Raw genomic sequence first — 12,330 nt, forward strand, 5'->3', positions numbered from 1 at the left:
GTTTGACAACACATTTCCTCATGCATTGCACACTTGACATCATTTTCTTCACAAAATTTGCACACTTTTTTTGACCACGTGCCATCTTCCAAATTATAGAACTTTTCCCATGCCATCTACATGTCATTCTCTTCTTGACTCATTGAACTAACATTATATAAAACTTTGGTCTCAAAATTATTTGTAGGTTCTTGTGAATTTGCTAGTTTTTGAAGATATAGTGTGAATGCCTCTTGAATCTTCTTTGCCTTGCTTTTTGTAATTGGTCCTTTAGGTACATGCAATGGTTCTATGGTTGAATTCACATCATCCCCCCTTTCTTTAAAAGGATTTGTCCTCAAATCAGGGTCTTCATTCCCTACATCAAAAGGAGTCAAATCAGCCACATTGAAAGTAGAACCTACGTTGTACTCACCTCGAAGATCTAATTTGTAGGCATTATTATTGATCTGCCCTATCACTTGAAATGAACCATCTCCTCTTGGTTGACGTTTAGACATCATTTGATATGGAAACCTTTCCTTTTGTAGATGAACCCAAACCTAATCATCGGGTTTAAAAATTATTTTCTTTCTCCCTTGGCTCTTTCTATTGACAAGCTTTTGATTCTTCTTTTCAATCATTTCTTTGACTTCTTTATGAAAATTTTTGATGTATTCTGCTCTTGAAATAGCTGCATCACTAGTAAACATATTAGGTAGCAAGTTAATGGATTAAAGCCGTACACAACCTCAAAAGGTGAATAATGAGTGGTGCTATGTATTGCTCTATTGTAAGCAAACTCTACAAAAGGTAGAGGATCCTCTCAAGACTTAAGATTTTTAGACATTAATGACCTAAGCAAAGTTCCCAATGTTCTATTAACCACCTCAGTTTGTCCATCGGTTTATGGGTGACAAGTTGTTGAAAACAAAAGCTTAGTTCCTAATTTACCCCACAAAAGTTTCCAAAAATGACTTAAAAATTTTGTATCTCTATCACTAACAATGGTCTTAGGAATTCCATGCAATCTAACCACTTCCCTAAAGAAAAAATTAGCTATGTTAGTAGCATCATCTGTTTTATTACATGGTATGAAATGTGCCATTTTACTAAACCTATCAACTACCACAAAAATGCTATCATAATGTCTCCTAGTCTTTGGTAGTCCTAAAACAAAATCCATGCTAATGTCAACCCAAGGTTCACTAGAAACATCTAAAGGTGTGTAAAGACCATGTGGTTGTGTCTTAGACTTAGCCACCTTATATTTGAAACATTGTTTGCACACTTTATTCACAACCTTTCTCATTTTCAACCAATAAAAATATTCAGCCAACATGTTATATGTTTTAAATTCCCCAAAATGCCCCATTAATCCTCCCCCACGAGCTTCCTTCACAAGCAACTCTCGAATGGAACACTTAGGAATACAAAGTTTTTCTTTCCTAAAATGCATTTCATCAAACACAATATAATCATGCACATTTTTCCTTTCTAAACATTGAATATACACATCATGAAATTCAGATGTCTCTACTTTGTACAAATCAATCATGTGCTTAAAACTAAAGATTTTTGCACTAAGGGAAGAAAACAATGCATACCTTCTTGATAATGCATCAGCCACCACATTATCCTTACCTTTCTCGTAATGAATGACATATGAAAATGTCTCAACGAACTCTATCTATTTAGCATGCCTCTTGTTCAACTTTGTTTAGCTTTTGAGGTGCTTCAAGCTTTCATGATCCGTGTGGATGATAAAATCTTTTGGCCATAAGTAATGTTACCAAACATGCAAAGCCCTTACAAGTGCATGTAATTCCTTATCATATGTGGAGTAGCTAAGTTATGCTCCATTTAGCTTCTCACTAAAGAACATGATTGGCCTTTTTTCTTGCATCAAAACAACTTCAATCCCTATCCCACTTGCATCATATTCAACTTCAAAAGATTGGTCAAAGTTATGTAATGCAAGACAAGGTGCATTAGTCAATTTATCTTTCAATTCATTGAATGCATTTTCTTGCTTTTCTTTCCATTCAAATTTCACATTCTTTTTAATAAGTTCATTCAATGGTGAGACCATGCTACTGAAATTCTTAATAAACCTTCTATAAAAACTAGCCAAACCATGAAAAGATCTCACCTCGGTTGCATTGGTGGGTGTTGGCCACTCTCGAATAGCCTTGACCTTTTCTTCATCAACTTTCACCTCATCATTTCCAACAATGAATCCTAAGAAATTGTCTTGGACTAGACAAAAACTACACTTTTTGAAATTGGTATAAAGCTTTTCTTCTATAAGTTTAAGCAAAATTGTCTTGACATGCAACATATGTTCATTCAAATTTTTAGAGTAAATAAGAATATCATCAAAGTATACCACAACAAATTTTCCAATGTATTCTCTCAAAACATGATTCATTAGCCTTATAAAAGTACTTGGTGCATTGGTAAGGCCAAATGGCATAACAAGCCACTCATAAAGACCAAATTTTGTTTTGAAAGTCGTTTTCCACTCATCTCCCACATGCATTCGAATTTGATGGTAATCACTTTTAAGATCAATTTTTGAAAACAAGTTTGTACTATGTAATTCATCTAGCATGTCATCCAATCTAGGAATAGGATGTCGATACTTTACCGTTATTTTGTTGGTGGCTCGACAATCAATACACATCCTCCATCTTTCTTGGGCACTAAAATGACTGGAACCGAACAAGGACTCGTGCTTTCTCGAACATAACCATTATCCATGAGTTCTTCCACTTGCCTTTGAATTTTCTTGGCCTCGATTGGATTAGTCCTATAGGCCGCCATATTTGGAAGCGTTGCCCCGGGTATGAAGTCAATTTTATGCTCAATTCCTCTTAAAGGATGTAGACCCGTAAGTGCATCTTCATGTGGAAACATGTCATTAAATTCCTACAAAAGAGATTTAAAAGCACTAGGAAAACCATCATTAGATTTAGGTTCAGTTACTAAACACATTTCTTTGCACATAAGTATAAAGTTTGGTGTTTCGAATGAAAACATATTCTTTTCTTCCCCTTTTCTCATAATCAAACTCACACTCTTTCTTTTTTCCTCAAAATCACTATTTTTTCTCTCTTGGTTTTCACTCACCTTTTGCCCCCCACTTTTCTCCTTTAACTTACTTTCTTCTCTCCTCTCTTGATCCTCAAATTCTTTTCTTTTCTTTTCTAATTTCACTTGATCGCATTGTACTTCATATGGAGATAATGGAAGCAAAGTAAACTTCTTCCCATTCAAAGTAAATGTGTACTTATTAAACAAACCATGATATGTGACTTCTCTATCATATTGCCAAGGTCGGCCTAATAACATATCACCCGCATGCATAGGTATTACATCGCAGAAAACCTTATCCTTATATCTTCCCAAAGTAAAAGAAATAAGAACTTGGGAATTTACTTTTAATTCTCCTTTTTTTGTTAACCATTGAAGTTTATATGGTTTTGGATGTGGACGAGTAGTGAGCTGGAGTCTTTTTACAAGAAAACTACTTACTACATTTGTGTAACTTTCACTATTAATCATCAAGCTACATGGGGTTCCTTCAATCAAGCACCTTGTGTGAAATAAGTTCTCCCTTTGATCTTCAACTTTCTCCTCCTTGATTTGCACATTAAGTACTCTTCTTGCAACTAAGGATATGGAGTTACCTTCTTCAATGTACTCATCATCAAAGGTTTCAGATTCTTCCTCAAAGCTGCCCCCTTGTTCATCACATTCATCTTCTGAATCAATAATTCCATTTCTTATGACCATGACTTTTTTATTGACACAATCTTTGCTCATGTGCCCAAATCCTTTGCACTTCCAACATTGAATGGAACTAGATTTCTCTCTTTCTTCCTTTGAAGCTTCATTCTTTTTAGTATAGGTGCTCCCGTCTTCCACTCTTTTAGGAGCCACAAACTTCCCTTTTGCTTCACCCCCATTCACAAAACCATCATTGTTCCACATTAGAATTTGAAAAGGTATTAGCTTTAGAATTATACCTCTTGGAATGTTCCTTTTCTTCTCTCAATTGTTCTTCAATTTTGATTGCATAATGATAAATATTTTCCAAGTATAGTTGTGGATTTCTATCAACAAGATGAGCAATTTCTCGATTTAAACCTCCAACGAATCTAGGCATGGTGTCTTCTTCTCGAATATTGCTCTTTCCATCAAAGTTTCCATCTCTTGATAATATTCAGTTACACTTTTTGTTTCCTGCCTCAAAACTTGCAATTTAGTTCTCAAATCTCTTTCATAATGTTTTGGAACATACCTCTTTCTCATGGCTTCTTTAAGTTCTTCCCAAGTTTCAATGAGATCTGCCTCTTTCCTCCTTCTCTCGGATTTGAGATGTTGATACCAATTTCCCGCATGGTTAGTGAATTCAGCAATGACAAGTCTCATCTTCTTATTCTCACTAAATGTGTTGCAATCAAACACATGTTCTATCTTCCTTTCCCATTCCAAGTATGCCTCCGCATCCGACGTTCCACAAAATGGTGGAATTTTGAGCTTGACTCCACTATCTCTATCTTCATGGATTCTTTCTCCTTGTCTAGGGTGCATATTATTTCTTCCTCTTCCTCTCATGTTTCCCCTTCCTCCAATTTGTCTTTCTTGTCCAACTAAGTCAATTACTCCCTCATCTTCTTGTAAGACTTTGTTGTTGTGCCCTTCTTTCTTGCCTATCTTCCCTCATCATTTCTATCATGCCTTGAATGGCATGAAGAATAGCCATAATTAGTATCTTGTACTTGTGGTACTCATTCACCCTGTGACCTTTTAAAGTTAGTAATAAAAGGACCTCACCACACTTCTCACCAATTTCACTCAAGGACACTCGTGTTTATCACTCAAGGGTAGGCTTTTGGTACTAGGTCAAAGATGTAAGGGTTGGCTTATATTTTTGGTGCAATCTCACTAAAATTTTGATTAAGAAAACCAATTCAAAATGATTAACTCTCACAAACTAAGACTAGAGTAACTAAACTTAGGCTAAAAAATAAAACAAATCTAGATTTTTTTTTTCTCAAATGAATGACAAGAAACTTTCATGTGCTTTGGATCTTTGATTTCTTTTCTTCTTTTCTTTTTTCTTTACTAATGTTTTTTTTTGTTGAATTTTTGTTTTCTTTAAGATCCAAGTTGATTTGAAGAAGTTTTGAAGACAAGTTGTAGTATGTCTTGTTACAAGATGTAAGCAATTGCTATGGAGAAAAAAAAAGTGAAATAAAATAAATTGAAACAAAGTAAAGATAACACCTCTAAAATCAGCCAAGAACGATGAACAAATGCTCTGATACCAAATGATAAGCGCCCGCGATGCTTGTTGGATGAAAAGCTAGAGGTTCTTCTAGGATCCTTGCAAACGCTCATAAAGAAAACTACTTAGATCAAACTTAGAATCTACGATGGTCACTCTTAGATCCTAAGACAACTCACTCCAAAATTAGTTTGACCAAGACTAATCCAATGAATTGATTTAAATATCAAATCTAAAGCAAGATTTGAAAGAAAAAGACAACACCAAAGGGTTGAATAAGCACAAGCTTTTTATTATCGATAATTTGAGTTTTGAAGAACATTACAAGCCATTTTATAGGCCAAATGGTCGTGGATAGACAAAAAACTCAAAATTCATTCAAATACAATTAATTGCAAATTGTAGAAAATAACACCTAGAAACTAGAAACTTAATTGCATACTAAATTATAAGTCAAAATGCAAAACTAGGAATGTAGGAAGTATTCAAATTGCCTTAAATATCTCCTCTAGAAGGCGACAAAGTAGTTATGTACGTTTGACAAGGTTTGACATCACATTTTCCCATGCAGTGACAGCATTTTCTTCACAAAATCTGCACACTTTTTTTTTTTTTACCACCGTGTCATCTTCCAAACTATAAACTTTTTCCGTGCCATCTTCAAGTCATTCTCTTCTTGACTCATTGAACTAACATTATATAAAACGTTGGTCTCAAAATTATTTGTCGGCTCTTGTGAATAGTTTTTGAAGATGTAATGTGAATGCCTCTTGAATCTTCTTTACCTTGCTTCTTGTAATTGGTTCTTTTAGGTACATGCAATGGTTCAATGGTTGAATTCACATCACAACCCAACCCATAAAATTTTCATTCATTTGAACTCAACCCACCCAAATAAGTTCATAACCCAACCTAAACCGCACGAGTTGGATTGAATTGAGTTGATGGGTTTTTTCGGGTCATCGAGTTTTTTTAATACCCCTCTACGTTATTCTTTTCCTCGATTAGAGGGGAAGATATTTTAATAACTTCCCTTAACCAACCTTTGATTCCCTTTAACAATGGGGAGTTAAAATTTAATTTAACTTAATTAAATAAATATAAATTAATTAAATATCATATATTTAATTATTATTACATTTAAATCATATTCAAATTCATTTCCTTCTCATAATCTATAGTTTAAATATGAATCTCATTTATATTAAATCTTAACTTATAGTTTTAATATGAATCCCATTTATATTATTTAATATTTGAATCTTATTCAAATACATTATTCTCTCATCTTATATAGTTTAATTTTGAATCTCATTCAAAATTAACTTTATAAAATAATGTATCTATATTCAATATATTAATTCCCCTCATAATATGAATCTTATTCATATTATTTTAATATTTGAATTTTATTCAAATCTTAATGCTCTTATATTATAAAGTTTAATTTTTGAATCTAATTCAAAATAAAATTTATATTATAATATATCTTCATACATTATATTAATTGTATCTAATACAATTAACGTAGTTTCACTTATTTAATGTGAACCATTTAAAATTTTCAAAACTAATTAATCATTGTTTTACTCTTAATGAGCTAGAAATGGGCCTCATGGACCAACAGATTATAAGCTCCAATGATACAAGATTAATTAATTAAACTATTTAATTAAATTAACCAACATTCATTAACTGTGGGCCACTCCACTAAATACCTATAGTTGCCCTCTTCACACTATATATTTCTATGTCCATGGATATCACCGTTATTAGTAAGTCGATCATTAACAAATTGCTCGTAATTACAACCTGGGTCAAAATTACCATTTTACCCCTGTAATTACCTTTTACTCCTTAAGTACCATCGATCTCTCTAATAAATAATCAGTTTATAGTCCAACTTTAAACTAAATCCCTCTCGGACTAATGAGAGGGTGAGGCCTTGTTTAAGACCTAAAGTCAGCCCTTGAGGGAGCAATTCCTCTACTGATCATAAAGACGGAAATGAGAGGTTCCATCTTGTTTAGCTACGTTCTCAGCTCCCTATTTGTACAAGTCCCCATGATGGTAGGCTTATTTAGTTGATGATGCAAGCCACTCTTACTCAGACAAATCAAAGGACTGTCCTTATAGATAGGAGTCCATAACTCACTCAGGATTGAGATTGAGTTACACAGTTATCCTACGAAATGTTAAATCTCTTCTATCAACGGTGTTATAAAGAGAGATTAATCATTTCGCGGTCCGGTCTTTTTCAGACTCTTTGTATAAAATGTCTCCACATGAACGAATGTAACACTTTGTATAAGATCAAATTGTTTGTAACACTTGCAATTTTGTAAAATTTACAAAGTGGTCCGTATCTACAATGTCACCAAGATAAAGGCACCCAACCTTATTTATATACTACAAACCTTTTAGGTTATTACTTGAACATGATCTACCTGTATGTTTACCACATACTGTTCAAGTCACATGAGTAACTTGAGTCTTAGTTGATTAGATTGAGTTACACAAGACTAAGTTGAATAAAATAACTCCTTATTTTATTGAATAAATGAATATTGTTTATACATTACAAACTACAAGATATAGAACATAAATCCGAACACCACCACTGCTGTTTAAATATATATCGTTGTTTAAATATAGTTAATTTGTGATATTTGATTAAATATATACTATTGTTTAAATTTAATTAGTCTGAGATATTCGATTGTATACTGTATATTCATACGGTTTTCTCCTACAATATATATCAAATATACAATCGAATATTTGTGTTATAAGGGCAAAAAAGATTACTAACACATTTTATAACACTAGCTTAAGAATTTGAACCCTAAAAATTTAGTCTGTTTTTAAAATATTTTGATGATGTCATTTATTTTAGTTTTGGGTCTAATTTATAGCATATAATATGAGGTACATATTTTCGTTTGAAATAACCTCATATATATTTGAAACATCATTGTATATATTTAAAATAGGATGTTTGTAATACATAGTAGAATAAGAGAAAAAATCTAAAAATATATTACATCTTTAAAATATTTGCAAATATGGATGAGTTGAATAGTCAATCTTTGATTTTTTTTTTTTTTTTTTTTTTTTTAATTTTCAATCTTGCCCTCCCTTGTCTTATCTTGTTGTACACTTTCTTTTTTTAGTCTTTTTATTTTCTTTCTTTTCTTCCATTGCTCCAATTTTTCTATTTAACTTTCTTTTGTTTCTTCAGTTTTTGCTTCTTCTCTTTCTCTTATTTTTAAAACTTTTTCGTTTCTTTATTTGAATTTTTTCTTCTTCCCTTTTCTTCCCCAAAGAATTATGAGGCTAAGTTTCGTATTCAAGACTTGAAAGTACTCAATTCATAAGTGACTTAACACCAACAAACCAATCATCAAGTTTAATTATTATAACAAATAATAAATATAAATAGCAAATGAAAGTCTATCAGTATAGTCATTAATATTTTCTATCATTTATAGTTTAATTTTTTATTATATTTTCATAGTTAATAGTCACTTATAGAAATTTATCATTGATAGCCAATTTAGTGAATTTAATTAATAAAGTTGAATCTCAAACTAAAATGTAAGTGGAATGCTTATAAGTTATCACTAATAGTATGTTTATCAGTGATAGAAGGTATCATCGAAAATAAAAGGGATTTATAAATGTTTGGGAAGGATAAAAAAGGAACAAAAAAGTGTTCAATGACTATGATTGATAGAAGCTACTAATGATGTCATGTTACTAGTGATAAAAGCTAATACTAATAGTATGTTATAGACGATAGAAATTACCCAATAACACGTTATTGGTGATAGAAGCTACCTAATAGCACGTTATCGGTGATAGAAGCTACCACTGTAGCACGCTATCGGTGATAAAGAACTATCACTGATAGCATGATATCAGTGAGCTCGTTGATAGCATCTTGTCAGTGATGTTATCAATGAAAGAAGCTATCACTAATAACCACAATATGAGTGATGTTAGTGATATCAGTGATAGAATTTATGTGATATCTATATATCGAGTTTCTTTCAAAGGTGATAATCAGTTATAAAAGTCTATCTTTGATAGGCTTAAGTATTAATATTTCAAGGTTGATTCTAGTTGATGAAAGTCTATCAGTGATAGCGACAGATAACTGTTATCAGTGATAGCCATGATAAAAGATTATTAGTGATAGCTATTGTGATAATCAAAGTTGTTGGTCTTCTTTTAAAGTTGACCACTCTTTATAAATCTATCATTGATAGTCACTGATAGCCTTAAGTATTGATATTTCAAGGTTGATTCCAATTGATGAAAGTGAATCAATGATAGCTACTGATAATTGATAGCAAATTTAAAGCTAATATTTCAAGGTCGTATAAATTTTTCTCAAATTGAAAGCTATCGCTGATAGCAACTATCATCGATAGCAATTGATAGAAGCTATCAGTGATAACAACTGATAGCTTTTAATATGAGAAAACTGGGAAGAAGCGAGCAAAATGGTAGCTAGGTATGGGTTTTTAGTCTTTTACCATTTTTTGATTTATATATGCAATTATTTTATTCTTGTACTATATATTCTATTATTTTGAACTTGAATTCTATTTATGCAACTAGTCCTTTAAAATAAGCCTCATATATTTATATAAAAAGCGAAAAAACAAATATTTAAAACCATAATTCTAATGAAGATGAACCCATACCCCTACAATTAAGGACAATTAAATCTGGTTAATCAAGGGATGATGAACATGAAACAACACCCCTATAATTAAAATAAAAAAATAAAAAACAAAATCTCATCGATCACATATTAAATGCATTGAAATGGAAAAGAATATTTATAAACAACAAAAAAGAAAAAGAAAAAAAGCCTCATTGATGATGGAAAGAAAAAGAGGCTCATTAATTACAAAGGAAAAAATGAATATATTAAAAAAAAGAAAAAAATGGTAAAATTATCTCAAATTAACTCTCACGCAAAATTTTAAATTCAAAGACATTTACGAAATATATGATCAAATGTGGATTTCTCATCTAAAAATCTCATTTATTTTTGTAACAATGTTTGGACCGACGAGATAAATAGCAAATTTTAAAGTTTCATTTGAAAAAATAGCAAAAACTTTTCAAAATCGTAAAAATAGCAAAATGATTTTTTAAAATAAAAAATATTAATTAGCAAATATCCAAATTATCTCTACACACTAAACCTGATAAAGTCATATATCACAAATAAAATCAAATCCGAATAAGCTAATTCAACGCAAATACACTGTAATATTATGCAAATATGTAATATTGCATTACATTAAATCAGACGTCTTCAAACACCCTTTGTCAGACAGAAACTAAAATTATCACCAAACTCCAAAACAATCCTTAATTTAATTTGAAGCCAATCATATCATAGAAAAATCAAAACTTTAACAAAAACCTTTAAAAAAGCCCTTGATAATCACTTAAAGATCACCTAAACACTGCTGGCCAATTCCACTCCTGCCCACAACGGTGACAGTAGCGATAGTATCTGGTAAATAGCGGTGGAAAAAAGATTTGAAGAGTGAGAGAGAAAATGAGAAAAATAGAGTAGGATATAGGAAGATACATGCCACTTATCAAAGCTAACTTCCGCAACGGTAATGGTTTTAACAAAAATGACAATATGAGGCGGTCGATGGTGTGTGGTGGACTGCAGTCGAGCGGAATGGTAAGGATGATAGTGTGAAGCAGAGAGTGTTGTTTTTCATACGAAGGAGGGGAAGGGGGAGACAATTTGTTTAACTTTCTTTTATTTTTTTATATGTTATTTTAACTTAAAAAACTTATTTAAATATGTTTATATAATAATAATAATAAGAAGAAGAAGAAGGAGAAGAAGAAGAAGAATGAGAAGAATGATAGGAATGATAGGAATGATAATAATAAGTTTCTTTTTTCCATCTTAAATTCAAAATATATCCATATCTTCTCGTACCTATCATAAGACAATTTTTCCAATAAACTCATTTTTTATTCTAAAAATTTTAAATTAAAATAAAGACATCAAACTTCCAAAATTATGAAGATTACATAAAAAATCTCTGATTCAAAAATTTGAAAACTAAAATATTTTAATTTAATATATTGTAAATTTAATTTATTAGATCTTGGACAACAATTAAAGTCAAATTAAGTCAAATTTTGATTTTATCGAACCTACACTTATTTAAAAAATAAATAAGAAAGACAAAATCCATAATTAAATTTGAATAGATTGAAAATAACTATTTTTGAAAGGTTGGGGTGTTACATAAAACCTCATAACTTACATTATAATTGCACAATATTTATAAAGGTAAATTAGTTAAATCTAATAATTTTATATTACTATTACACTGTGTTTGTAAATATATATTAGCTAATTACCATATTATATTGATATTAGTAGAGTTTTAAGAAGATGCAATATAGTGTTATAATTAGGAATATTGAAAAATGATGGTTAAACTCCTTATAACTTCACACTACAACTACACTATATGTGTAAATATATATAAATTAAATCTCATAACTTCATGTTAGTATAATATTATATAAAATATAATAAGAATTCAAATGAATACATTGGAAAAAAATGAAAACAAATAAATAACAATGTGTATAAATAAAGGAAGAAAGATCTAGATAAACATTGAATCTTTTAACAAAAAATAAAAAAAATAAAAAAAACTAATTAGATAAAACTAATTCGGCAAAGAAAAGAGAGATAGTCTGGGTTTAAGAAAACTGTGTTTGGAGGAAGCAAGAAAGTAGTATTTGGAGTGCAGGTTAGGAAGTCTGAGAATGAAATGCAGATTTATAAATTAGTTTGTGAAATATTTTGATTTTAGATTAGTTCAAACTTGTCATCTTAATTATTTTAATATAGTCAAGTTTAAAACAATCTAAAAAAAAATAGAAGAATATTTGTTTTTTGAATTTTGAAATGTAGATTTGACTAAAATTATAATTTTATTTAATTTATTGTTTTATAATTTGATATTTTGATTTTATTAGATTTTGAA

The 12,330-nt window shown here is 30.6% G+C and overlaps 1 pseudogene; it reads right to left on the reverse strand.

Annotated features, from left to right (window-relative positions):
• Positions 1 to 337: 337 nt before the first annotated feature.
• Positions 338 to 3,975, reverse strand: LOC150037166 (uncharacterized; annotated as a pseudogene).
• Positions 3,976 to 12,330: the final 8,355 nt, after the last annotated feature.

The sequence above is a fragment of the Benincasa hispida genome, chromosome 3 (assembly GCF_027475165.1).
Source record: "Benincasa hispida cultivar pf3 chromosome 3, pf3_genome.v1.1, whole genome shotgun sequence".
In the NCBI taxonomy this organism is placed as follows: domain Eukaryota; kingdom Viridiplantae; phylum Streptophyta; class Magnoliopsida; order Cucurbitales; family Cucurbitaceae; genus Benincasa; species Benincasa hispida.